General features: G+C 38.6%; 1 protein-coding gene across 4 annotated transcripts in view; it reads left to right on the forward strand.

The window, feature by feature from the left end:
• Positions 1-1,281: 1,281 nt before the first annotated feature.
• LOC124777078 (stimulator of interferon genes protein homolog) overlaps positions 1,282-26,368 on the forward strand; it is a 338,173-nt gene continuing 313,086 nt past the window's right edge. Inside the window, exon 1 of one of the 4 annotated variants that reach the window (XM_047252357.1) lies at positions 1,282-1,329. The gene's annotated coding sequence lies outside the window, so the exon portion shown is untranslated. Of the gene's footprint in view, positions 1,418-1,452; positions 1,750-26,368 lie in introns of those variants that run through there. The other 3 variants (XM_047252356.1, XM_047252355.1, XM_047252358.1) reach the window with 3 other exon arrangements.

The raw sequence follows: 26,368 nt of genomic DNA on the forward strand, positions 1-26,368 counted from the left end.
TTTTTCCTCTTGCTGCAACATTTTTTATCCAGATGCCCGTACTTGTTGCAGTTATAGTGCCTGGGACCCTTTTTGAATATTACACCGCTCTTTTTCTTGTTGACTCGCAGAGCAGCATCGCTAAACGATTGTTTACTACGGGCTTCATCGTTTATTTCTTGCAGTAACTTATTTTTTTATGGTGTCTCCTGTGATCAGCACGTTTGAATTTTCTAAGCTCATTCGTCTGGTAATCCTGTAAGCAGAACACATCCAATCTATTCTTCTTTAACTTTAAAATTCAAGCCATTTAATTTTTGTGACGTGGAAATTATCTTTGACACATATTCTTCTACTGACGAACAATTCTCCTGTCCGGTTGACAGTAACGTTTTTAATAACCCTATCCTTCTGAAGAGACAAGAACCTTTGTAGACTTGCTTTAGCTTGTCCCACGCTTCATTTGCTGTAGATGTATCTCGCAAGTGATCATATATCAACGGATGGACGGAGAGAATAATTTTGGCTCTTGCTGTACGAACTTTAGTTGCATCCTGTACTTCGCCACTGACGCATCCCCACAATTGTTCGTGTTCTAAATATGTTCGCATGGTGAACTGCCAGGTACTGTAGATTTCTCTTCCCATCTGTTTTTCGATTGTAGGTAATGAATTGGTATTTACTGGCACCATAATTTTAGCGATTACGCCGTGCCAAATTACCGCGCACTGCTGCTAATTTTCCCGAACCGGTGATCTAGTAATTTTTTTTAGAATATTACGCCGATTTATAATAGGGGGGCCATAACCTGTTAGCAGAGAAATTTATGGGCGGTTTATGATTGGAACAATTTAGTAATACATTAAGCAAGCTACATGAATTACACACATAAGCTCAATACCAGTACACGGCATAAAATAAATCACAGAGTCCGTAGTTACATAGCAACACAAGAGGTATTCACACACGAGGGAGGCATAGATTCTAAAATCCCACAATAATGTATTGGTGTTTGGTCAGTGAATAATTTTGGTAAAAAAAATTGCCACACAGCACGCCTCATTGTCTCTAAATTGTTTGCGTTTTTCTGATAGCTCTCCCACAATATAACTAAAGAGAATCAGCCTCCCTTTTCCTCCTGGTGGCATTTCATTATCAAGCAGTACGAAACGTAAATAATTACATGAAATGTCTCAGCCAAAGATGTATATGTCTGCCAGAGATATCGAAAGAAAATAGCCTCCTTTCTTCGCCACCTTTACACCATAAACCATAAACTAATATCTATGGTCTATGCGTTATAAGGCGTAAACGCATAGACCACCATAGATAAAATAGAGTTCCCGTAAGGTAATTACACGGACCTTAGATATATGGCCAATGCTTTTTACTCACGAAAGAGCCGCTGAAGCAAGCAGTTTCCCAAATGTCGGAAAAGGTGGGAGTTGCTTGCAGTGCAGAGTTAAACAGTTTAATTTCTAATGCGGCTGTCACAATAAATTCACCCATAAATCTGTAAATTAAGAAAATAATATTTAAAAATATCGATTTTTTGCACCAGAATTGTCCCTTAACCTTGACAAAGGTTTTTAAGTAGCTGTTAACACAGGAGTCAGCAAGTGATAGCGAATGAAGATAAGAGCGACGTATGTGATCCCGGTATAAAACCTGTCTTCGTGTGATACATTTATCGCGACATAGTACACCAGGAGATTAGGGCTGATTGCAAACGTTTACTAGTCTGTTGTCAGCTGCTGCTGGAGATACAAGGTAGAGCCACAGTTCTTAACGCATTAAGGATGGCGTTTAGTTTGTGTTGTAAATCCCCAAGTGATAACAATGTTTTCTGAAGATGTTTTGTGGTGTATTACGTTGACGTGATAAAGCGGTGTTGCAGTAAATTTTCACACTGACGAGGCAGAAAATAATGTGTGGGGCACAAAGAACATGGATCGGAGTTGTTGGAAGAGTGCAGTCGCCTTCACCGTGTAGGGATTGCGTCTAAACTTACTCTGTAGCTTCAATATTCCACATACTGTGTTTATGAGCGCTACCTATGTATTCATTTCGTGATATAATTTGCAAACGAAGTAGCTTTTTACGTTTTGACGTTCCTTCGTGTAGTAAGCAGACTGCAAAGTGGCGACACTCAATTTATGAACTATTTCTGCGATCACCTTTTTCTTTCATATTTATTTACTACTGCTCTGAAATCTTGGTTGTTATTTTGTTTCATGGTTAAAGTGTGGTAATGGACCCTTCTCCCCCCACCCCGTGTCCATTAATCTTCGTTGTGGTCACTGCCTGATTTGTAGTTCAACCCGAGGTCTTGGCTAGGCTGGAAGATGACAGTATGGTCCCATACGGAGCTTTTACTGTTTTCTATAGAAACGTAAAAAGAAAGAGGAAAAATGCCTTACCATGTTACAATTCAATTCATGACTGTTTGTTTTCTAATCCTGCAAACTAATCCATGAAAGAAATAACTGAACTTGAAGTTGAATCTGTTGCTTGTCTTTATTTTGTTACAAATGAATTAGTTTTTTGGATAGGTATTGTTTTGCGCGAACTTACGTTTTTCTACCCAGACAGGTTTTGCTGATGTGGCTGTAATTTTAGCAAAACATGTCCAGCTTAGATTGTTTGTTCAAAGTGATGATGGTTTGTAAACAGTCAAGTTATTGCTTGCTGAAGCTCTTTAAACATTTAATTTGTGCATGTAACAAAGATACAACCAATGCTCTGTATTTGGTTATGGCACCTCGGCACTGAATATTTTTAGGGGATGCAGTTCTTGTAACCCCACTGCCCCACACACAGTGTTACTATCTAATTACTCCTACTGCACACATGCATATCTATTACCAATTCTGTGTCATTCATGAGCCATTGCTGGACGGACCGTTAAGTTTACAATAATATTACTACAATAAAACAAATACTGTATTGCAGTGTAAACTAGTACAGAACATGAGGTTAAGCACTGTATTGCAGTAATATTAGAACACAGTGTGGTAAAGTAGCAGAACTGCTGCTGTTTTTATTGCCACTGAGTTGCAGTTCAGGTAGACATAGTGAGTGCTGTGTTGATGATGAACTTCATTTTTCTTTCTGTGGGGCTTATACTTGTCAATGTCAGAACAAGGCAACTGTAAATAGGCTATATTGTCTTTAAACAGACAGAACTCCTAATTTGGAAAAAAAAAGAAAAAAAAAAGGTTTACGGTGATCAGTTTTTTTGTTTGAGGTAATGATCCTCATTATTTTCATTTGCAATAGAAGCACATTCTTGCAGCATGCAGAATGGCGCCACAATAATATACATAGCTGATGTGGCTGTGGAACATTGCATAGTATACTGGTAATAGGTACTGTTCGGATCTTACCCATTTGAATTTCCTCAAGAGGCATAGAACCCATTAACTTGGAACATATATGTTTTGTGTGCTGTCTCCAGGTTCACTTGGTATAAATGAAAAACTGAAGTTGCATATGAACCTCTGTGTTTTCTCTTCATTAATTTTCATCTTGTTCCGAATAGAACTTCTGCTTCTTGAGCAGCGTGAACTACATTCTCCCCATTTGAGAACAAATTGTATCCTCTGTGAACTGCAAGATATGCCCATTGGAGACTGTGTCATTAACAAACATTAAGAACAATAGAGACATTATTATGGATCTCTGTGGCTCACCTTGTTTCAATTTCATTTCACGTGAATCTGCTTCTTGCACTGATACAATCTGTCAACTGTTATTTAGGGAGGATTTGATTTTTTGTAGAGTGCCCCCAATGCCATAAGATTTGTACTCTGCCACCTCTTGGGGGTATAATCAATTATAAAAGATGTCTAGTACTGCTGGAAGGGTTACCAAACAAAATTTATTCCCCATGACTTGATCCATCACCCCAAGATTTTGTTTCAAAGACTTGGAGACACACTGTAGAAATGGTTCTGTCCACAAGTGCAATTCCAGTGCTACATACTAAGTTCATATGGTAATGCTTAAAATTAAACAAATTCTCAAAATATTACACACTGTCAAAAAATTAATGTAAAAATGGAAAAAGCTATCCAAAATATAAAATTTTAAGTCTGGTTTAACATGATTGTATTTTTATATGTTAGGGCCTGAATAGTATACTGCTTTTTGTGCCAAACTGAGATTTTTTTATATATCTTTGTGAACATCTTTACTTCTTGTATCATGATTTTGATGTATTTATTTTGTATATTTTACTGTTCTTGTTGACAAAGCACATAAGTGGAAAAAATGTACTGACCTAGGCATGGTGATAATCCCCAACTGTTTGAATAAATTTCTCCAAAAGTGTCCATAATGGACTCTACTCATAATTCTAATGACCCTCTTGTGTGCCATAATGATTTTATTTACTTGTAACTGTTTGTTTCCAGAATATGTTGTCATATGATGCAATCGAGCAAATGGCAAATGCTGCTGAATTCAGAATTTTTCGTAGGTCAGGGATGTGAACTGACCAGTTTAGTTTGTTGTTAATATGTAATGCCAGAAAGGTGGGAGACTCAGCCCTTAGTATTTTTCACCACATTTTACTTCAACATGCTCAGACGATTGTTGCAGTGTGTTTGCTTTCAGACGTTTCATGCCATACGTACCAACGATCATCTGCCCAATAGAGCATAAAACATGGCTCATTTGAAAAAGCTACCTGTCACTACTCAGTGGACACCCAGTTGTGGTACTAGCATGCAAATTCCAGCCTTTGTCACCAATGAACAGTAGTCAGCATGGGTGCTTGAACCAGGCACCTGCTGCAGTGGCCCATATGCAGCAACGTTCACTGAACAATCATTAAGGAGACACTGTTGGTAGCCCCTTGGTTCATCTGGGTGATAAGTTGCTCAACAGTTGCACATCTGCTCACCTGTACACATCTCCACAGCCGTCATTCACCCTTTTCATCTGTGGCCCATGGTACACCATAGTTGCCTTGGTGCTGGATGTGGATAGCGCCATTTTGCTGTGCACAACATACTGTTAACGTGGTGTCATGCAAAAACTGTTTGTGCTGTGAGAAACCAAATGAACTGAGTCTTGTTAACATTGAGGGATGGACCATTAGAAATGAACTGTTATAGAACTTCTTTGAATATAGTGGTAGCGGTGTTCTCAAGATTGCAATTGGGTGCTTAGTTGATAATATTGGTTGTGTTGTCAGCAAATAGGGTGAAGTGTGTTTTTCAGCTCATATATCGTGGCAGGACATTGTTAAAGATTAACAGTAGTACGGGATCAAGCACTGAGCCCTATGGTGTCCCACATTTCAGTGTGCCCCACTCAGAGCAAGCAGTTAGCCATTATGGAATTACTCAAAGCTGCTGTATACTTTCTGTCATCTATATGTGGCTCGAGCCACATCCTTGCTTTACCATTTAAGCAATAGCAAGCCATAGTGTCCAGTCTTCCTAACTAGAAAGAATTTTGTTATCTAAAGGAATGTGTGGAGGGGGGAGAGAGAGAGAGAGAGTATAATAAATTAGCTGCAAACAGTTGTTTTTACAGGCATTTATTTTTCCAAGTTGACATTTCAGGATGCCTGGCATCCCGTCTTCAGTTGTGTACATTTATGTATGTTGCATGAACATTGTATCTTTGCTAATGGTGCTTCAGAATTTTGCAGCGAAATTTCTTAAATACAGCTATTTTAACATTCATACCAGTGTGTTACTCCATAAATATTAACATCATGGAAGCTATAGCTTTCAGTTTAAGCACTAGGAGTGCTGCTGTTGTGTAACGTGATGAGGCTGAAGTATGTATGTGAATCTGGCCTGCTGGTCACCAAAGGTTGGCCATGCCTTCTCTATACCGTTGAATGTTTTAGATACACACTCCAGTCATATTAATGTGACACCTGCCAAAAGCCTGAATAATCACCTTTTTGCAGTGCAGACCACAGCACAACATGTGGAAAGAAAGAAAGTGATGTTCAGGAAGATACCAACAGGAGTGTGGAGCCATGCCAGTTTCAGTGCTGTCACGTGCTGCACTAGGTTTCGTGGCTGAGGATTTGCAGCGTGAAGATCCTAATGCCACAGTAACTTTCGCAGACCATAATGCTCAGACGATTGTTGCAGTGTGTTTGCTTTCAGACGTTTCATGCCATACGTACCAACGATCATCTGCCCAATAGAGCATAAAACATGGCTCATTTGAAAAAGCTACCTGTCACTACTCAGTGGACATCCAGTTGTGGTACTAGCATGCAAATTCCAGCCTTTGTCACCAATGAACAGTAGTCAGCATGGGTGCTTGAACCAGGCACCTGCTGCAGTGGCCCATATGCAGCAACGTTCACTGAACAATCATTAAGGAGACACTGTTGGTAGCCCCTTGGTTCATCTGGGTGATAAGTTGCTCAACAGTTGCACATCTGCTCACCTGTACACATCTCCGCAGCCGTCATTCACCCTCTTCATCTTTGTCCCATGGTACACCATAGTTGCCTTGGTGCTGGATGTGGATAGCGCCATTTTGCTGTGCACAATATACTGTTAACATGGTGTCATGCAAATACTTTACAAACTTAGCTGTTTCAGAAATGCTTCCACTACTGGCCCAAAAGCCCACAGTCATGCCCTTTTGTACGTCAGATAAATCCATCTGTCTCTGCATTATGACAACTCTTGCACTATTTTCTGCATCCCCAACACACTTTATATACCCTCCACTGCTAGTGCTGCCACCTGCTGTCTGTGAGTGGTTATTGCATGTTAACGTCGAACATAAGTGGTGGTCACATACATGTGACAGGACGATGTAGATCACAAGATTCCAGCTGGTGACATTTTATTGTTTATGGGTTCTAGGAGGTTCACAAATGAGAGAATGGCCTGTTAAATTAAAATATCCTTTTGAAGTCTCAACTGATTTTTACTAAGAATACTGTGTTTGTTAAAATTCGCCTTCCGAAATTAAGAAAATGATATATTCTCTCAAAAATAAAAGCTCACATGAGTTTGCTAACAAGAGTACTACATATTTGTTCCCATACAATAATCGCAGAGTTTTCTGAAATATGTAGTGCATCACTATTTCAGGGAATCTTCCCAGAGGTATGGATGTATGCCTTTGTAAAAATATCTTCATTAAGAAGGCGATGAGAGAGGCCCACAACTACTGGCCCATTCCAGTGCCGATGTTTTCAAAAATTTTTGAGAAGGTCATTTATTCCTGAGTAATAACCCACCTGAGCAACAACAATATCCTCAGGAAATCACAGTTTGGATTTCAGAAGAGTTGCTTAACTGTGACTGCCATTTTTCACATACTCACCAAATTTTACTAGCATTAAATAACAAAATAATACCAGCTGGTATTTTCTGTGACCAGTCTTAGACATTTGACTATGTGAATCATGATATTCTAGATAAACTGAGGTTTTAAGGAATTGATAGTATAGGAAACCAGTGGATAATGTCATCTTGTAAAGCTGAGCCTTGAAATTTTGTAGGCTTTTTCTGGATAGTTTGCATCTGTTTTAAAGTGTTTGCTAGTTTAGTTTCTTCAGCATCTCCATGACACACTGCCATAGGTCAGACAAACTTCTGACCATTTGTGCTGTCATTCTCTGTATACATTCAATAACTCCTGTCACTCCTACTTCGTAAGGGTGCCATATACTTAAACAGTACTGTAGGTTGGGTTTTGCGAGTGATTTGTAAGCAATCTCTGTTGTAGATTGACTACATTTCCCTTGTTTTCTACCAACGAACCACAGTCTGCCAACTGTTTTACCAGAGACTAAGCCTATTTGATCATTCCACATGATATCCCTACAAAGTGTTATGCCCAAGCAATTGTAAGAGTAGACTCATTCCATTAGTGACACATTGGTACTATAGGCGTAGGATAATTTTCTTTTTGAAGTACACAGTTATACATTTTGAACATTTAAAGCATGTTGCCAATCTTAACACCACGTTGCAATCTTATCAAGAGCTGACTGGTTATTTGTGCAGGTTTTCTCAGATATTACTTCAACATGGATAACTGCATCATCTGCAAAAAGTCTGCACTAGTAATATTGTCTGCAAGGTCATTAGTATACATCATCAACAACTAGGACCCCAACACACTTCCCATATGAGCATGCTTTTGTTAATAAATGTTGGTGTGGTATGCTCCTTGAAACTCAAGAAATACTGCATCTGACTGCCTGGATCCATGGTTTTCAGCATGTTGTGTGAGAAGAGTGCAAGTTGCGTTTCAAATTATTGATATTTTTGGAATCCATGCTGGTTGCCATGGAAGAGGTCATTCTGTTCGAGATACCTCATTATGTTTGGCTCAGAATATGTTCTAAGATTCTACAAGAAATGGATGTCTGGGATATTGGATGGCAGTTTTGTGGGTCACTTCTGGCACCCTTGTTGATGACAGGTGTGACGCATTTCTTCCAATTATTGTACAAATTTGTTTGTTAGAGAGATCTACAATAAATTATAATTAAAAGATGAGTTAACTTGGGTGCAAATTCAGCATAGGATCTGGTAGGGATTCCGTCAGGCCATGGAGGTTCGTTAGATTGTAGCGAATTCAGCTGTTTCTCAACACTTTTGGCACTAATATCTATATCACAAATCTTTGGTGTGGCATGAGAATTAAACTGGGGTAGTACCCCTGGATTTTCATTTGTAAATGACCGTTTGAAAACTGAATTGCTACCCTTGATTTCTGTCCCTATCTCACCCATGAGAATCTGGACAGTAGTTTTAGTAATGTTGACAGACTTTGGGTTTCGTGAGAGGTTGTTCAATAATATTCTGCTATGGTAGTCATTAAACGCATCACACATTGCCCTCTGGGCAGCCAAACACATTTCATTTAGTATCTTCCTTTTCTATAGTCCTATGCTGTGGTTTACACCTTTATGCAGTTGTCATTATTTCTTTAGAAGTTTCTTTATGGTAACTGTGTGTCATGGCGGGTCTCTCCATCATGAACTGATTGATCAAGAGCATAGTCAACTATCCTTTCAATCTGAACTGCAGTTCTTCTACACATTCTTTGCCAGAGCTAATAGTTTAGAGTTTCTTATTGAGATACTACACTAGTGCCTCCTTAATATTTTGCTGAAAATATAAATCCTTCTATTTGTTTTAGTTGCCTTTTGTACTTTGGTAATCATTATTGTTACAACAAATGCCTCATGGTCACTGATATTGGTTTCTACGTGGGTGTCGCCAAAGAAAATCGGTTCACCAATGTATTCCTATCATGAGTAGGTTGCCGACAATCTGTTGTCGGTAGTTCTTTGAGAACACATTTAATAATGTTTCACAGGATGTCTTGTCATGCCAACCACTTACAAAACTATAATTTTCCCAGTTGATTGATGGATGATAAGTCTCCTCCATTGATGACAATATGGTTAGAGGACTTACATTTAGTGAACTTTGGTTTTCACTGACGTTTTTAGATTCATCTGGAGATGAGTCTGGTGGTCGATAGAAGGATCCTAATATAATTTTATGCCCACCATTGATACTGAGCCTTGTGCAGACAATCTCACATGCAGTTTCTGTTTCGTTGGACATAAGTTTTGTGAGGTTTACCAACAGGTGAAGTGAGTCTCACTGGCACAGGTTTAATTTCAATGGGAGGCAGCACCTTGAACTTGGTGGTTAGTGGTATTAGTAAAACACTCAAGATTTCTCTCACGTCCCTGTCTCCCCTGTACAAGGTGCCTAGTCCTGTCACTGACGCACTACTCACTGACAACTGGAAAAGTAGCATTAGATCTCGTGCTTCCTGTAGAGTGGACGGGATGCACAGAAAAGGATAGTACTTGAGGTACCATTGGTATATCTGGCACATGATTCCCAGAAGCTCTTCCAACACACCCATTTGTTTTTACTGCTCTGACAGGTGCAGATAAGGCCACAATTGCCCAATTTGGTCATTTGCTTGCTCTATGCTAAATATATTTATTTATATGAAAAAAGTAAAAAAAAAAAGTTGATAGTATTTAGCCATGTATGGCCCTATTGCAGGTTTTGTGCTGTTGCCACACTCCAACATTATAGTTAACCATCCACTGTTGTATGTGGACCCACAGTTGAACGTGAACTTTCAACCACTTAATTTTAAATGTAAAACATTCATCTGTTTTTCTTTTTCACAATGTGTGTAGATATGCCAGATCAGAATAGTATTCCATTGACAAGTGTGAAAACAACACAAGCTTCCTTAGAATGCTTAGGGTAATTACATACCCACATGTGAACAATAGCTGATGCATACTCCCAAATTCTTGAACTGAGGCGCAGTACATGAACACATGTGAACATTAATGGCCACCAAGTATTCTGCAGGTAATCAAAAAGGTAAATCTCATAAATACGTTGAACATTACCTTTGGACTTAATTGTAGAAATGATCTCTTGAAGAGCTATATGTGGTGTAATTTTCATTGTTGCTCTTGCTGATGATCAGTCAGTAGTGTGTGTGGCTGCAGCAACAGCTTGAAAAGAGTATTTCGTTTCAACTTGTTAGATCATACTGTAGTCCATTGCACAGACAGGGATTGCAGTGTTGCATTTCCAAGCGGCAGTTGCAGTATGCGCGTAGAGGGGCTTTGCACTTGAAGAAAGCATTATCTTGCAAATTACATCTCTAGCTCAGTACTACCATCATCAGTCTTGACAACTTGCAACAGTGGAATAAAAATTTACAAAATAACTTGCTACAATCACGTATAATGCTCAGGTTGGTTACAATGTTTACAGCAGGGTGTTCAGAGAATCCATGACATCAGATGTGCAGAATGAGTCTAAGCTTGACCACCATCATTTATGGCTACAACTTAAGGACTATACGTTGAGCATTAAGTAGGCAGAGTCAAGAAGTTGATTTCAATGTCATCATAATTGCATTGCACTAAGTTATTTGTATGTTCATTTTCAGTCCATCCTGTTACAAGCTCAGGAATATTTTACATAGCAATCACATGTTGTGAATGTTTGATAGGTGGATCATATGTCTTATTTGAGAGCTCTTTCATGATTCGCATCTATGACTACTTCTGCAGTCTGCATGTTCAGAATATTATAAAAAGGGTAGGTTGCCTCATTGTGTAGATGACTTATTGAGTTGCAGATAGGCAGAACAAAAAGACTGCTACAAAAAAATGGTTCAAATGGCTCTGAGCACTATGGGACTTAACATCCATGATCATCAGTCCCCTAGAACTCAGAACTACTTAAACCTAACTAACCTAAGGACAGCACACAACACCCAGTCATCACGAGGCAGAGAAAATCCTTGACCCCGCCGGGAATTGAACCTGGGAACCCGGGCGCGGGAAGCAAGAACGCTACTGCACGACCACGAGACTGCTACAAACTAAGGTTTTGCCCAAAGTCTTCTTCAGAAAAGATAAAAGCCCACACACACATTCGCACAAGTGAGCACAAATCGCACACACGACAGCTATCTCTGGTCGGAGCAGGCAGAGATAGCGGTCATAATTGTGTGAGGTGTGCTTAATTGTGTGAAGGGTTTGGCCATAAGCTTAGTGTGTAACAGTCTCTTCATTGTGCTTGTGTGTAGCTCTTGATATTCCAACCTGGACTTTCCATTGTTTGATTTTGTTCCCTATATTATTTATTTTTCTTCACCATATTTTCTGCGTCCTTTTGCTGAACCTGATCTTCCAAAAGGATGTACCAGTAAGCCACATAACTGCTTTAAAGTAGGTCTCACATTGAAAACTTCTTGCAAGTTTGTGAACCTTTAACAGATAAATTTCATTACGTGGATACTCTGCGCAGTAAAATGTCTTGGTAGATGTAGAAAAAAGAATTTAAACCACATTATGGCTTGAAGCATTGAAAACTGGATACTGACTCTTAATTTTGTGTGTCATTAGATTGTTATGGTATAGATCAGAAATAAGCAAAAAAGAAATATGAAGAATTAGAGTAAACCTGCAATAAAGAAGGTTAAAATACTGAGAACTGTACAGAGTATTTTTTTAAAAAAAAGCTATAGTTGCTTGAAATAATGTCAGTCACTTTCAGACATTGTTAAGTAGAGTGCTGTTTGCGATTAGATGAAGTGACTGATTAGTAAAGGATTTCTGATGTATGTTTTCTGAACACCATACATTGATGACTGTGAGTGTCACTTGAAAGAGGGAACAAGACAATTATTTCACTGAATAACTTCCACTATAAATGTATACAGAAAAAAGTATTTACCAAACAGCAGATATATACACAGACACAAAGAGGAATTGAAAAGATAGGTTCTGGAATCGGAAATCCCTTTATCCAGCAGAAGAGGGGACTGTTTTAGTGGGAATGAGGCTAACTGAAATATAATTAATGCTGAATCATTATCCACTTTTGAACCCAAGTTGATTAAATAATGTTGTAGACCTGCCACTGGGAGGTACTAACAAGGGAACCTCCCCATCGCACCCCCCTCAGATTTGGTTATAAGTTGGCACAGTGGATCGGCCTTGAAAAACTGAACACAGATAAATCGAGAAAACAGGAAGAAGTTGTGTGGAACTATGAAAAAAATAAGCAAAATATACATACTGAGTAGTCCATGCGCAAGATAGGCAACTTCAACAACAGTATCAGCTCAGGAGCGCCGTGGTCCCGTGGTTAGCATGAGCAGCTGTGGAGCGAGAGGTCCTTGGTTCAAGTCTTCCCTCGAGAGAAAAGTTTAATTATTTATTTTCAGACAATTATTATCTGGCAAACTCTAATGTTTTCATCACTTTTTGGGAGTGATTATCGCATACACAAGAAAACCTAAATCAGGCAAAGTAGAAGAATCTTTTTACCCAGTCGCCAAGTGTGCAAGCTAGGTGGGTCGACAAAATATTCCTGTCATGTGATGCACACGCCGCCACCAGTGTCGTATAGAATATATCAGACGTGTTTTCCTGTGGAGGAATCGGTTGACCTATAACCTTGCGATCAAATGTTTTCGGTTCCCATTGGAGAGGCACGTCCTTTCGTCTACTAATTGCACGGTTTTGCGGTGCGGTCGCAAAACACAGACACTAAACTTATTACAGTGAACAGAAACGTCAATGAACGAACGGACAGATCATAACTTCGTGAAAATAAAAAAATAAAAATTTTCACTCGAGGGAAGACTTGAACCAAAGACCCCTCGGTCCGCAGCTGCTTACTCTAACCACAGGACCACGGCACTCCTGTGCTCATACGGTCCTCAATGTTACCTATCTTGTCCATGGACTACTCAGTTTGTATATTTTGCATATTTTTTTCATAGTTCCACACAACTTCTTCCTCTTTTCTCGATTGATCTGTGTTCAGTGTTTGAAGGCCTATCCACAGTGCCAACTTATAACTAAATCTGAGGGGGTGCGATGGGGAGGTTCCCTTGTAAGCACCATATGTTTTTGATAAATATACCTGAAACCTCTGGGAAAACACAGATTGTCAAACAAAGATTTCTGTTGACATTATGCAGTATTAAAGCATTCTTAGAAACAAAGGAACACCAAATATGATAGCAGATGTAATAAGAAACAACTATTTGGAAAAAGAGCATACAGTTACAGTTGTTGATTCACCTCAAAAAGAGGATTGATGAGTCTCCAGTGAGTTTCCCCATACACATCTATATGTGTAACAAATTCTTTTAGCTTTTCATGCATTCAGTATTTTCAGCCACAAAAACCTTGCCTGTTTTCTTCCTCCGTTTTAGATGTAGCTGATGTTAGTATTTTCCCTACAGTCTTCTCACTTCTGAATCAGTGTGTGTGTGTGTGTGTGTGTGTGTGTGTGGGGGGGGGGGGGGGATGGATTTGGTAAGAGAGCCCCTCATCACATAAGAGGTCCAGGGCCTTCTAGCTGCCCCCCCTTTCCAAGTCAACATTGTCCCAGCTTTCTTAAAAATGTGTTATTTATGTTTTAGCCTCCATTTAGCAAGAATGTTTCTCAGTTGTCTAGACGTGGTGGGTTACAGTAACTGTCATAGCAAATAAATTTGACACTGTAAATTCTCTGTTCAGTGTCATCATCATCATCATCATCATCACCACCACCACCACCACCACCACCACCACCACCACCACCACCACCACGAACATCAGAATTCAACTAGGATGTAGGGATTCATGACCTTCTAGTCTAGTCCCTGTGAAATGGCATTTATCATCATATATTTGTTTGAAGGAAAATTTCTTATAATTTCTTTTGATGTGGCTTGGACAGAATTAGGATCACCTTACTTTGTTTTATAATGTCATAACTGAGGTAAATGGATTAACGGATTAATATGGAAGAGGCTCAGGTATACGTAAGTGTAGTTAATACTCGACAGACTTTCACCAGGAAACCAGCTTTTTCAAAAAAAAGTAGAAAGTAAGAGGAAAGTTCTGTTGTTAGGTAGTAGCCATGGAAGAGGTGTGAGCCAGATCTTGCAGGAAAAATTTGGTGACAGGTACCAGCTCACAAGCTTTTAAAAGCCCAGTGCATGTCTTAGCCAAATGATAGATGATGAAGGATCATTGTGCAAGGTTTTTACAAAACAGGATCATGTTGTGATAGTGAGTGGAGTAGGAAACAGTTTTGATAGGGATCAGAGCTAAAATATTAAATGTGACCTGTAAAAAAATAGTACCGACAACGAACCATACAAATGTTGGCTTGGTTTCTACTTTCATGCAGTATGATCGGCCCCAATTGAACAGCTGTGTCAGGAGGGTCAATATGGAGTTAAATCAGCTGCTTCGGGTGACTACTTTGTCAGGCATGGGATTGATTCCTGTTGATTCTTTTGGTAGGTGGTACTCACAAGGCCTGCATCTTGGTAGGAATGGGATGGGCAAATTGGCTGGGGTGATAGCAAAGTATTTAAGGGGGGGGGGCACTGAAACTCATGGGAGTATCTCTTTTTTTTTTGGGCTAAGATCAGTGTCCAATGATTTAATACTGAATGAAATTAAGCTTACTGAGAAGCTCAGACAGTCCGGTGCTAGATATGTTAAAATATCACAAGATTCACATAAAAATACAGTGAAAAATAATATTAATATATCACAGGAGCCTCGTGAAAGTACAGTGAAAAATAATGTTACCATTGAATAACCAAATATCATGCACTGGAATTTTTTGTGACCTCTCAAAGGGTTTTATCTGTGTGAACTGTGAAATTCTTCTAGATAAGCATAAGTATTATGGTATGACTGGGACAGCTCACAAATAGTTTAATTCATATTTAACTGGAAGTATGCAGAAGTACAGTACAGATAATCTGTAAAAATCAACAGAGCCCTCTAACTGGGGAGGTATCAAGAATGATGTCCTACAGAGTTTAGACTTGAGTCCCTTAATGCTCAAAATATATATTCTCTCCAGTCATGAAGATGCAAAGCTAGCTCTTTTTGCTGATGATAAAAGTATATTAATCACACCCAGCAAACAAAAATTTGCTGAGGAAATTGTGAATAATGTCTTTCAGAAAATTATTAAGTGGTTCTCTGCAAATTGACTCTCACTAAAATTTGAGAAAACACAGTGTATACAGTTCTGTGCAGTAAATGGCAGAACACCGTTGATAAATATAGACTTTGAACTGGAGTCTGTTACTAAGGCAGAATATTCAAAATTTCTGAATGTGTGCAGTGATGAGAAATTGAGTTGGAAGAAATACATTGATGATCTGCTGAAACGTTAAGGTTCAGCTACTTTGCTATTAAGGTTATTGCAAATTTTGGTGGTAAACATATTACTAAATTAGCCTACTATGCCTATTTTCATTCACTGCTTTCATATGGCTTCTTATTTTGGGGTAATTCATCATTAAGGAAAAAAAGTATTCATTGCACAAAAGCATGTAATCAAAATAATAACTATAGCTCACCCAAGATCACCTTGCAGACGTTTATTTAAGGAACCTGGGATATTCACAGCGCCTTTGCAATACGCATATTCACTTATGAACTTGTTATTAATAATCCATCCCAATTCAAAAATAATAGCAAAGTGCATAGCTAAAACACTAGAAGAAAGGTTTATCTTCACTCTTCTGGGTTAAATCTGACTTTGGCACAGAAAGGGATGAATTATGCTGCAACACACACACACACACACACACACACACACACACACACACAAAATTATATCGTGTAAAAAAAGCGAAGTTAAACTGACACGTTCCATATCATTACGAAATAACATACACATGATCTATGGAACAAGCATTAATGCAGTGATATTTATAAATGTTTCAGACCTTAATTAAGCAAAAATGGAAACATGACAGCATAAAATGGCTTCCAAGCATTGTGCATTGTACCACAGGGAACTACTCAAAGAAACAAATAAAAGGTGATGAACGTTCTCAGTAAATTGGCAAGTTAAGACCTACAAATTCATATGCACGGAAGTAAGTTTATTGCATGGGCAAAGATGTTGAAATAAAGAAACTCTCATGATCTCTCATGGTAATGATTATGACTAGAGTAAGGAAAACTAAAACCAAAAGAAGGGCAAAATAAGGGAGCAGAAGCAGAAGGAAAGAGAACAGATGGCCAAGAAAAACAGTAATGAGTGACATGAATTATGGAAACAGTTGAATGAATTAGGGTACAGATAAGACAATTGGTCAATGAAGACCACTGTAACAGTGATTCGAAAGAGGTTACTGAAAACAGATTCTTGGCTGACAGGGATGAACCTTTTTTGTGGTAAATGGAAGTGAACCGTATGTTGAACAGTTTACTAAACCATGCTTGTCTGTGCACAAAAATCTGTTATTAAGGAAGCACACAAATATCTGCTGTTGTGCTATAAATTTATTGGATCAAATAACTATTTGCTGAAATTGATTACCTATTTGTTCAAATTAATGAACAGAATATTGTGATCATGCTAGTATAGGGCCCCAAACACTTGCACATTGTGAATGCTTTTAGCGATACCTCTGTTAGTATTTAAGATATATCTTACTGTTGATGTTGGAATATATGTATGTAGATAGCTCCATTGTTCATGACAGAAGCTGTGGAAATATGGTGGATATCTAAAAACAGTCTGGTAACAGGCATCAGTAACATGTCTCATTTTATGACAGAGACAGAAGAATTAACAGCTCATGTCACATTTCCAGTTTGAGACTAATATTGCCTTAAGCAGTGTATGCAAAGAAACTTTCTGTATATTGATGTGAAATATTACACTCACAAGAAGTTATATGCTTTGACAAATTTTAGCTGCACAAAAGTTGTTGGTGTTTGCAAGATTTGATATGTATTTGCCAAAAAATGTTATGAGTCATGCATTACTTACTGTAGATGTAGATAGTAAGAAGACGAGTGTTTGACAGATAACAGATGGCATTTACACAAATGAGATGTTATTATTTGTGATTGATTTCAATACTTAATAGGTTGTGTACCTGATTGCCAGTGACTTGTGTTTTAATCACTAACTGGAAGAAGGATAAATTGATTTAACATATGAATTTGTTTAAAACATTCTTTCTTTACCAACAAATAGTAAAGTCCAGCTGTCATATGTTCTGTGTAAGAGTGGCAGTGGCTTCAGTTTTATTTTTATTATTACTCTTTTTAATCTCAGTTTACGTAGGCTTGCTGAAGTGTTTGCAAGTCTGAGACTTAATTTAGACCTTGTGTATAAATAGATGAAAGCAATAGGTAAGGAAGTATTTAGTTTACTATTATGTGGACAGTGCAGAGAGATTTGTGAGATAAAGTTAGTAGGTATGTTGCTTTGGATTAGAGAGGTTGGAAATGACTCAATTCAGTTACAGTCTTGAGAAGAGACTAAGGAAAATTGTTGTGAGAAAGTTTTATAAATTTGTGTACTAGGGTATGGAATGTCCATATAATGTGCGATACATTTTCTTGCAAGATGGAGGGACATGTGAAACCCAGACTGGATTCACATACCAGATCTGTACTAGCAGTCATTGGCTATTTTATTTTATTTACATTCCTTTTTGCATGTAGTCATCAAATGATGGTCTTTGCAAACAGCATACTGTTACAGAGGTATAGTAATACCATATTTGTATACAAACATTTAGTAAATAACATACTTAATTAATTACACTGAAGAGCTAAAGAAACTGGTACAAGTGCATAATATCATGTAGGGCCCCCGCAGTCGCACAGAAGTGTCGCAACATGATGTAGCGTGCCTTCAACTAATGTCTAGAGTAGTGCTGAAGGAAATTGACACCATGAATCCTGCAGGGCTGCCCATAAATCCGTAAATGTATAAGGGGTTGGAAATCTCTTTGAACAGCACATTGCGAGGCATCCAAGATATGTTCAATAATGCTCATGTGTGGAGAGTTTGGTGCCCAGCGGAAGTGTTTAAACACAGAAGAGTGTTCTTGGAGCCACTCCGTTTCAATTCTGGATGAGTGGAGTGTCGCATTGTCCTTCTGGAATTGCCCAAGTCCATCAGAATGGACAAGGAACATGAATGGATGCAGGTGATCAGACAGGATGCTTATGTACATGTTACATGTCAGAGTCATATCTAGACATATCAGAGGTCCCACATCACTCCAACTGCACCCCTCCCCCCCCCCCCCCCCCCCCCCCCAATTACAGAGCCTCCACTAGCTTGAACAGTCCCCTGCTGACATGTAGGGTCCATGGATTCATGAGGTTGTCACCATACCCATGCACATCCATCTGCTCAATACAATTTGATATGAGACTCATCTGACCAGGCAACATGTTTCCAGTCATCAACAGTCCAATGTCCATGTTGATGGGCCCAGGCGAGGCATGAAGCTTTGTGTCATGCAGGGTACACGAGTGGGCCTTTTGTTCCAAAAGTTCATATGAATGATGTTTCATTGAATGGTTCATACACAGACACTTTTTGATGGCCCTGCATTGAAATATGCAGCAATTTGCAGAACGGTTGCACTTCTGTCCCACTGAATGATTCTCTGCAATTGTCATTGGTCGTGTTATTGCAGGATGTTTTCCCGGCTGCAGAAATGTTGGAGATTTGATGTTTTACCAGATTCCTGACATTCACGGTACACTCACGAAATGGTCGTATGGGAAGATCCCCACTTTATCGCTACCTCAGAGATGCCGTGTCCCATTACTCATGCACTGATTATAACACCATGTTCAAACTCACTTAAATCTTGATAGCCTGTCATTGTAGCAGCAATAACTGATGTAACAACTGCATCAGACACTTATGGTCTTATATAGGTGTAGCTGACCACAGCACTGTATTGTGGCTGTTTACATATCTCTGTATTTGAATATGATTGTCTATACCAGTTTCTTTGGTGCTTCTGTGTACTTAAATACATAATAGATACAGCTTGGAATTCTTTCAGTAAATATAGGGATTTATTTACAAGAAAAGTTTTTTATTTTGTTTTTAAATGGATCATCAGTATGTGCTGTGCACAGGCCAGACTGGGTAAGGCATTTTAGTGGTTATCAACACTCTTGTGGGGAACTTGCAGGTGTAGTCCCCCTACATATCCCTCAAGGGTGCTGACAATGTGGGTAGAACAAAGTTTATGTAATTTATACATGGGTAATGTACATGGTGTTGTTCTTTTGGGGTAATTGACAGTTGCAAGAACAGGAAGAATGTCCAGTTGCAGAATACAAATGATTATCGCATCATGGGTGAGAAATTTCTTATCTGTAGCTGCCATAACCACGCTGGGACAAACTAGCATGAGGACTAGGAGGAGAAGGAAGAAGAACTGACACATTAGGAATATGGTGCAGACTACAAACTGGGGACCCTTGGATACCTGTAAGAATGGCACTGCATCAGTTAGTTGCTGGAAGAAATGCAATTTTAATTATACACATGTCAATGCTTCTCTTGGCTTACCCTTATAGACCTATCAGACATTGGTGAAAGATCTTAGCAATAGTTGCATCTCCAGTTCTTTAGAACTACCCAAAGGAGGTAGTACAAAGAGAGTAGAAAATTTTGTAGAAGTTATTGCAGTATGTGAATGTTCATTTAGCGAATATTTCTAAATAGATCTACCCAAAAAGTCAGTTATTACAAATTGCTTTGGCCTTTTGAAGTATTGTAGCTAGATCATCACAAGTGACTTGTGGGCTGTAAGTATTTGTACAAAATTTACTCACACAATAACTCAAACCATCATGGTTAGAAAGGAGAGAATTTTTCTCATTGAGTTAGTGTCATCTGAATTTTGTTGAAAATTACATCAGAAAACAGAAATATGGAAATGCAGGCTTGGCTGGTATGTGAACTCACGCAGGCAGTTGTGGACTATTGGTCCCAGCTAACCAAGAAACTGTGAAGGTATGACCTGTAAAGAAAGCAACTTCACAAGCAGTGCTGTCATTCATTAGTAGTGAAGTCTAACTGCAGTGAGCTTCAGCTGTTTGCTTTGCTTGCTCCATTTGTAGGTGAGAGGTTTAGGGTGGTGATTAGCGGAGCCATGGCACACGTGACTCGTATTGGCAACCCCGGGTTAATTACACATTTGTCTGTCTGCACAGTCACTTGTGTAGCACCCCTGACCATTTGTCACATTCATTTCTGTTCCATATTTTTTAACATTTAATACCGTGTGTAAAATCTACTGCAATGGGATGATCTTTTGCAGCACACCCGTAATTTCATTTTCCATGACAGTGGTTCCATAATAAGGAGAAATTGATGACACTATTTTGGGACACAGGGTGACATTGTCTATCGCAGTGGGTATCGTGGTCAAGAAAGTAGAGTATTCTTCTCTCTAGCTACTATCCCTCCACCTGCTAGCTTCGGAGAAAGGCACCATGAAGCTAAGCTCGGTATGTGGACCCTTTGTTCCTTCAGCTTGCTCTGCCTCATTGGTTAATGGAAGCTAGTCAGTAAGTAAATTAATAAAACCTTACATTTTGTTCACTAACATAGTCCTCTTCACAAAAATAAAAGTTTAAAAGTAAAAGGCCTGATATTTGAATTAACCACCTTGTGAACAAAGTTTGGTAAAAAGACTTTAAACACAGATTAATAAGATCTGTGGGTTCATGCACACTGTCAGTGAAGAGAATAGACAGATAGTAAAAAAAAAGGTGACACAAACATTATATTCTAAGTGAATTCTTTTCACTTCCGTTTGGTGCTATTTTTTATCCAACCTTACCATTTTTTGGTATGCAGGTGTTGCTGTCAGAGAAGATTATTTCACCAATGCATTATATACTATGGCTAAATTTGGAATACAACTCACAATAGCTAATAACCAGTATCAGGTGTTAAATGTTAAGAATCAAGTTGAAGATTTTGGTATGATTTTGCACTTCTTCCTTGCAGATGCCTATGTAACAGTGCTATAACATGCCTTCTGATATTCCTGAAGCTACTTTTAAGTCTGAACGTTTTTCTCCATTAAGAACATCACGATTCTTAGAAACTGTCAAATCCAGTCTCAGAGTAGGTCTGATACCCTGTGCTCATTTTTTGTTTGGTGCAGAACCACACAAGATTCTGAAATTCAAAAAACATAGCATCAGCTTGGGCACTGGTATCTAATGGCTTCTGGGTCTCGTGGATGAACAGAGAAAACTGGGTGTCAGAAGTTCACTATTTGTGGAATCTGTGTTGACATACAATGGAAATTTTCAGTCTCCAAAAATTTCTTTAATACGCAAGCATAAGGTGTACTGCAAAATTTTGCAACATATTGACAGTAGCAATATATGCTTATAGTTTTATACTTACTTTTGATGAATTTGTGAAAAGATTAACGGTCTGGACACTTTTCCAATCCTTTGGAATACTTCATTTCTCTATTGAGCAAGTTCTTTCACATTCTCCATGTAGGACGTATAGTTATTTCATTGGGTCCTGTCACCTTTATTGTTGCTGAGTCAATTTAGTTGATTTTCAGCTCTGCAGTCATTTTCATATATCATTTTGTTGTTTGTGCTGCAGTTGAGAGGAGTAAGTGTAGTACTATCACCCTCAGTGAAACAGTTTCTGGCAATGGAATTTAGTCTGTAACCCTTAATTACACTGCCTCAGTGGCCATTAAGAGAGGGAATAGATAGATGTGATTCATTTTCTGTCAGTTTAGTAGATAGAATTTTACCTTCACTTTCATTGAACACTTCATGCATTTGGGCATTTTTGAAAAGTCCTTTCCGTTTTTGAAGTGACTTTCTGACACGGCTGTTAAACCATGACAGGTCTTTACCATTCCTCACAAATTTACTTGTCACTTACTTGTGTAGGATGTCCCGGGAGGAATGGTCAGTGTTCAGTGATATGACAGGATTGCTCATCTGAAGCAAAAACCTTCATCTGGTATTCTGAGTGGTTTCAGAGATGTTGTTGTTGTGGTCTTCAGTTCAAAGACTGGTTTGATGCAGCTCTCCATGCTACTCTATGCTGTGCAAGATTCTTCATCTCCAAGTAACTACTGCAACCTACATCCTTCTTAATCCACTTAGTGTATTCAACTCTTGGTCTCCTCCTACAATTTTTACCCTTCGCACTGCCCTCCAATACTAAATTGGTGATCCCCTGATGCCTCGGAACATGTCCTACCAACCGATCCCTTCTTCTAGTCAAGTTGCGCCAAACATTTCTCTTCTCTCCAATTCTGTTTAGTACCTTCTTATTAGTTACATGATCTACCCATTTAATTTTCAGCATTCTTCTGTAGCACCACATTTTGAAAGCTTCTATTCTCTTCTTGTCTAAACTATTTATCGTCCATGTTTCTCTTCCATACATGGCTATACTCCATACAAATACTTTCAGAAACGACTTCCTAACACTTAAATCTATACTCAATGTTAACAAATTTCTCTTCTTCAGAAACGCTTTCGTTGCCATTGCCAGTCTACATTTTATATCATGTCAACTTCGACCATCATCAGTTATTTTGCTCCCCAAAGAGCAAAACTTATCTACTTCTTTAAGTGTCTGATTTCATAATCTATTTCCCTCAGCATCACCTGATTTAATTTGACTATATTCCATTATCCTCTTTTTAGTTTTGTTGATGTTCATCTTATATCCTCCTCTCAAGACACTGTCCATTCTGCTCAACTGCTCTTCCAGGTCTTTTGCTGTCTCTGAAAGAATTACAATGTCATCGGCAAACTTCAAAGTTTTTATTTCTCCTCCTTGAATTTTAATTGCTATTCCAAATTCTTCTTTTGTTTCCTTTACTGTTTGCTCAATATACAGATTGAATAACATCGGGGATAGGCTACAACCTTGTCTCACTCCCTTCCTGACCACTGCTTCTCTTTCATGCCCCTCGACTCGTAAAACTGTCATCTGGTTTCTGTAAAAAATGTAGATGGCCCATCGCTCCCTGTATTTTACCTGTGCCAGTTTCAAAATTTGAAAGAGAGTGTTCCAGTCAACATTGTAAGAAGCTTCCTCTAAGTCTACAAATGCTAGAAATGTAGGTTTCCATTTCCTTAATCTATCCTGTAAGATAAATCGTAGGGTGAGTATTGCCTCACATATTCTTCTTAAAGTCTGAGGGTATTTCAGATCTTGCTTACCAGATGGTAGAGTTTTGTCAGAGCTATCAGTAGTTCTAATGGAATATTGTCTACTCCCGGGGCCTTGTTTCGACTTACATTTGTCAGTGTTCCGTCAAATTCATCACACAGTCATCGAGTCATCGTCATCTACGTCCTCTTCCATATCCGTAATATTGCCCTCAAGTACATCACCATTGTTAGAACCTCTATATACTCCTTCCACCTTTCTGCTTTCCCTTCTTTGCTTAGAACTGGTTTTCCACCTGAGCTCTTGATATTCATACAAGCGGTTATCTTTTCTGCAGAGGTCTCTTTAATTTTCCTGTAGGCAGTATCTATCTTACCCACTAGTGATATATGCCTCTACATCCTTACATTTGTCAGAGATAGAACTCATTTAATGTACACTTGTTTTTGGGTAAAGTATGCTGCTGCTGCACTCACTAGGGAAAGCACAGAGGCACTTGGACAAACAACGCAATGTGTTTTTTCAAGAGTGCACAAATGCGTTGAGATTGATGTGAGATATTGAAACAGCTATTGTGAACTTAATGTGGTATGTATGATGATGAGTAGAGGTGAATGCATTAAAAACACATATTTTTCTATTCATACTGTGTAAAATGCATGTTTTAATGTTTACTAACTGTTGCACATATGTAAGCCCAATAGTGTATTGAATAATACAGAAAATAAATAACAATGTACATTAGATGTGTTCTATCTTGGAAACCATTGGCGTAAGCCAAAAGTCCATATGAAGTTTTTGATTAAAATCACTTGTCCCTCAGTACTGACCATTCCTCCTGACACCTTGTATAACATCTGTTGCACAATAGTCATGAATTTTGTCCATTTATACTTGCTATTTTAGTCTTAGATACAAATTATTGATATTGGCAGCTTAGCTGATCTGAGATCTGTTTCTTGCCACAAGTAATATGCAGAAATATTGTACTGCCTTTCTTTTAACATGCAGAAACAACCTTATGAGAACTGATTTCCTAATCTGATTCAAAAAGCTTGGGTCTGTTCGTAACTAGGAGATTTAAGATGTTATCCTGATGACTCAGTTCTGTGACTGACTGTTCGAGGTAATTTTTAGATAATACATTTTGAACTATATCACAGAAATCTCTGTCCTTACCACCTGCCATAATGTTATGGTTTCCCATCATATTGCCGGTAAATCAAATCTCCCCGTAATATTACAATTTGATCAAGAAATATTCATGGAGCCTTTTGCGAGTACTCCCTGTAACGTTCCACCACTATAGCTCCTGAAGCAGAGGCTCTGTAAAAGCTCCTGCTTACTATGATTGATCCACCTCTTAAACTTATCTTCACCTCCTGTTCTGATCTTACTAGATATTATCATGTTATTTACTGCTGTAAACACACCTTCACCAGTGGCATCCAGCCTATTTTTCTGAAAAACACAGTGATTGGGATTTAAGATTTTGTCACTATTAAATGCAGGTGGATGTTATTACCATTAATTTGCAAAACAGTTTCTGGGGCCTTTCTGTACAAGACCCAGGAGTAACTGACACTATTTTTTCTTTTTGTGATCTGTAATGCTCAATGCTAGCACCTTCACGCCTGTAGAGGGCTCTCTCTCTCTCTCTCTCTCTCTCTCTCTCTCTCTCTCTCTCTCTCTCCCCCTCTCCCCCTCTATCTATCTATCTCTCAAGAAGAAGAAGAAGAAGAAGAAGAAGAAGAAGAAGAAGAAAAGAAAGAACTCCTTTGCATATGAATGCTGCATGCATTCTGTTATTGTATCGGCTTCCTACATGTAGTGCTCACCTGGCCAATTAAAGGGGTTGAGGGTGTTCTAAATTCCCCAATTGATTGTGGAGACAAAGAAATTCACATCCCTGATTGTCATGGAATCATTTGAGCATCTGGTTCAAACTTTCCACTTGGCTCCACACTGGAGGACTGCGATCTGTTCTTCAGATGATACCACAAACACTAGCTTGGCTTCCTCCACACAGGAGAAGCTAGCTGTATTCACCAAATATGCCAGCCACATGTAGGAACTGAATTTTGTGAATCCAAGCAGCAGATGTCTGTGATTTGTAGCCAGTAGCACCTGGTTTGTTTAGTATCGACAATCAGACTCCTATCAGAAGTTTAGATGGTGTTTTCCCAATAATTCTGTGATATATTGAATTTGTGGCAAGCTGAACTGGTGGTATTACTATACCATGCACAAGGGCTATTAATTCTAAGCTTAGCAGCGATTTTAACCAAAATAGAATTGATCCTCTAAGTGTCTCCATTGGCTCTAGAGCATGCTGTCATAACTAAAATATGTTCAGTTCCCTCTGTAATGCAGCACTCCTTGAATTCTTGAGAAGTAAACAAGCCTCTGTATCAACAATAACTTGGACTTGATTCCCAATATCAATATGAGCTGCTTGATAAGTATATAATGGCTCACTTTCTTTGAATATGAAATGTACGAAACCTTTCTTCTTTCCTGGTTTCTTATTCACAATTAAACATTTTACACAATTGGAGACCACTCTTTTCACCTTGTAATTCAAATCTGGCACACAATAATTTTGATTTAGTTCATACTCAGTTTGTTTAACTGTGTAATGACCTTTCTCATGCGCAAGCTTTATGATTTCACATTGCATAGTGCATGGAACCAGTGAAGTCTCTTTTCCATCATATATGTTGAAAAGAATTCCATCTCCCATTAAAAAGATTTCATAAGGCAATTCTCTGAGAATGCTGTTGATTGGTGCCAAACCACCATCTTTCTCTTGAGCTTTCCTGATTCTAGCTATTAAACTATCTGCAAAAGCAAATGGTATGTTCACACGACAACTTCATACGTTTACATGT

The sequence above is a fragment of the Schistocerca piceifrons genome, chromosome 2, assembly GCF_021461385.2.
Source record: "Schistocerca piceifrons isolate TAMUIC-IGC-003096 chromosome 2, iqSchPice1.1, whole genome shotgun sequence".
In the NCBI taxonomy this organism is placed as follows: domain Eukaryota; kingdom Metazoa; phylum Arthropoda; class Insecta; order Orthoptera; family Acrididae; genus Schistocerca; species Schistocerca piceifrons.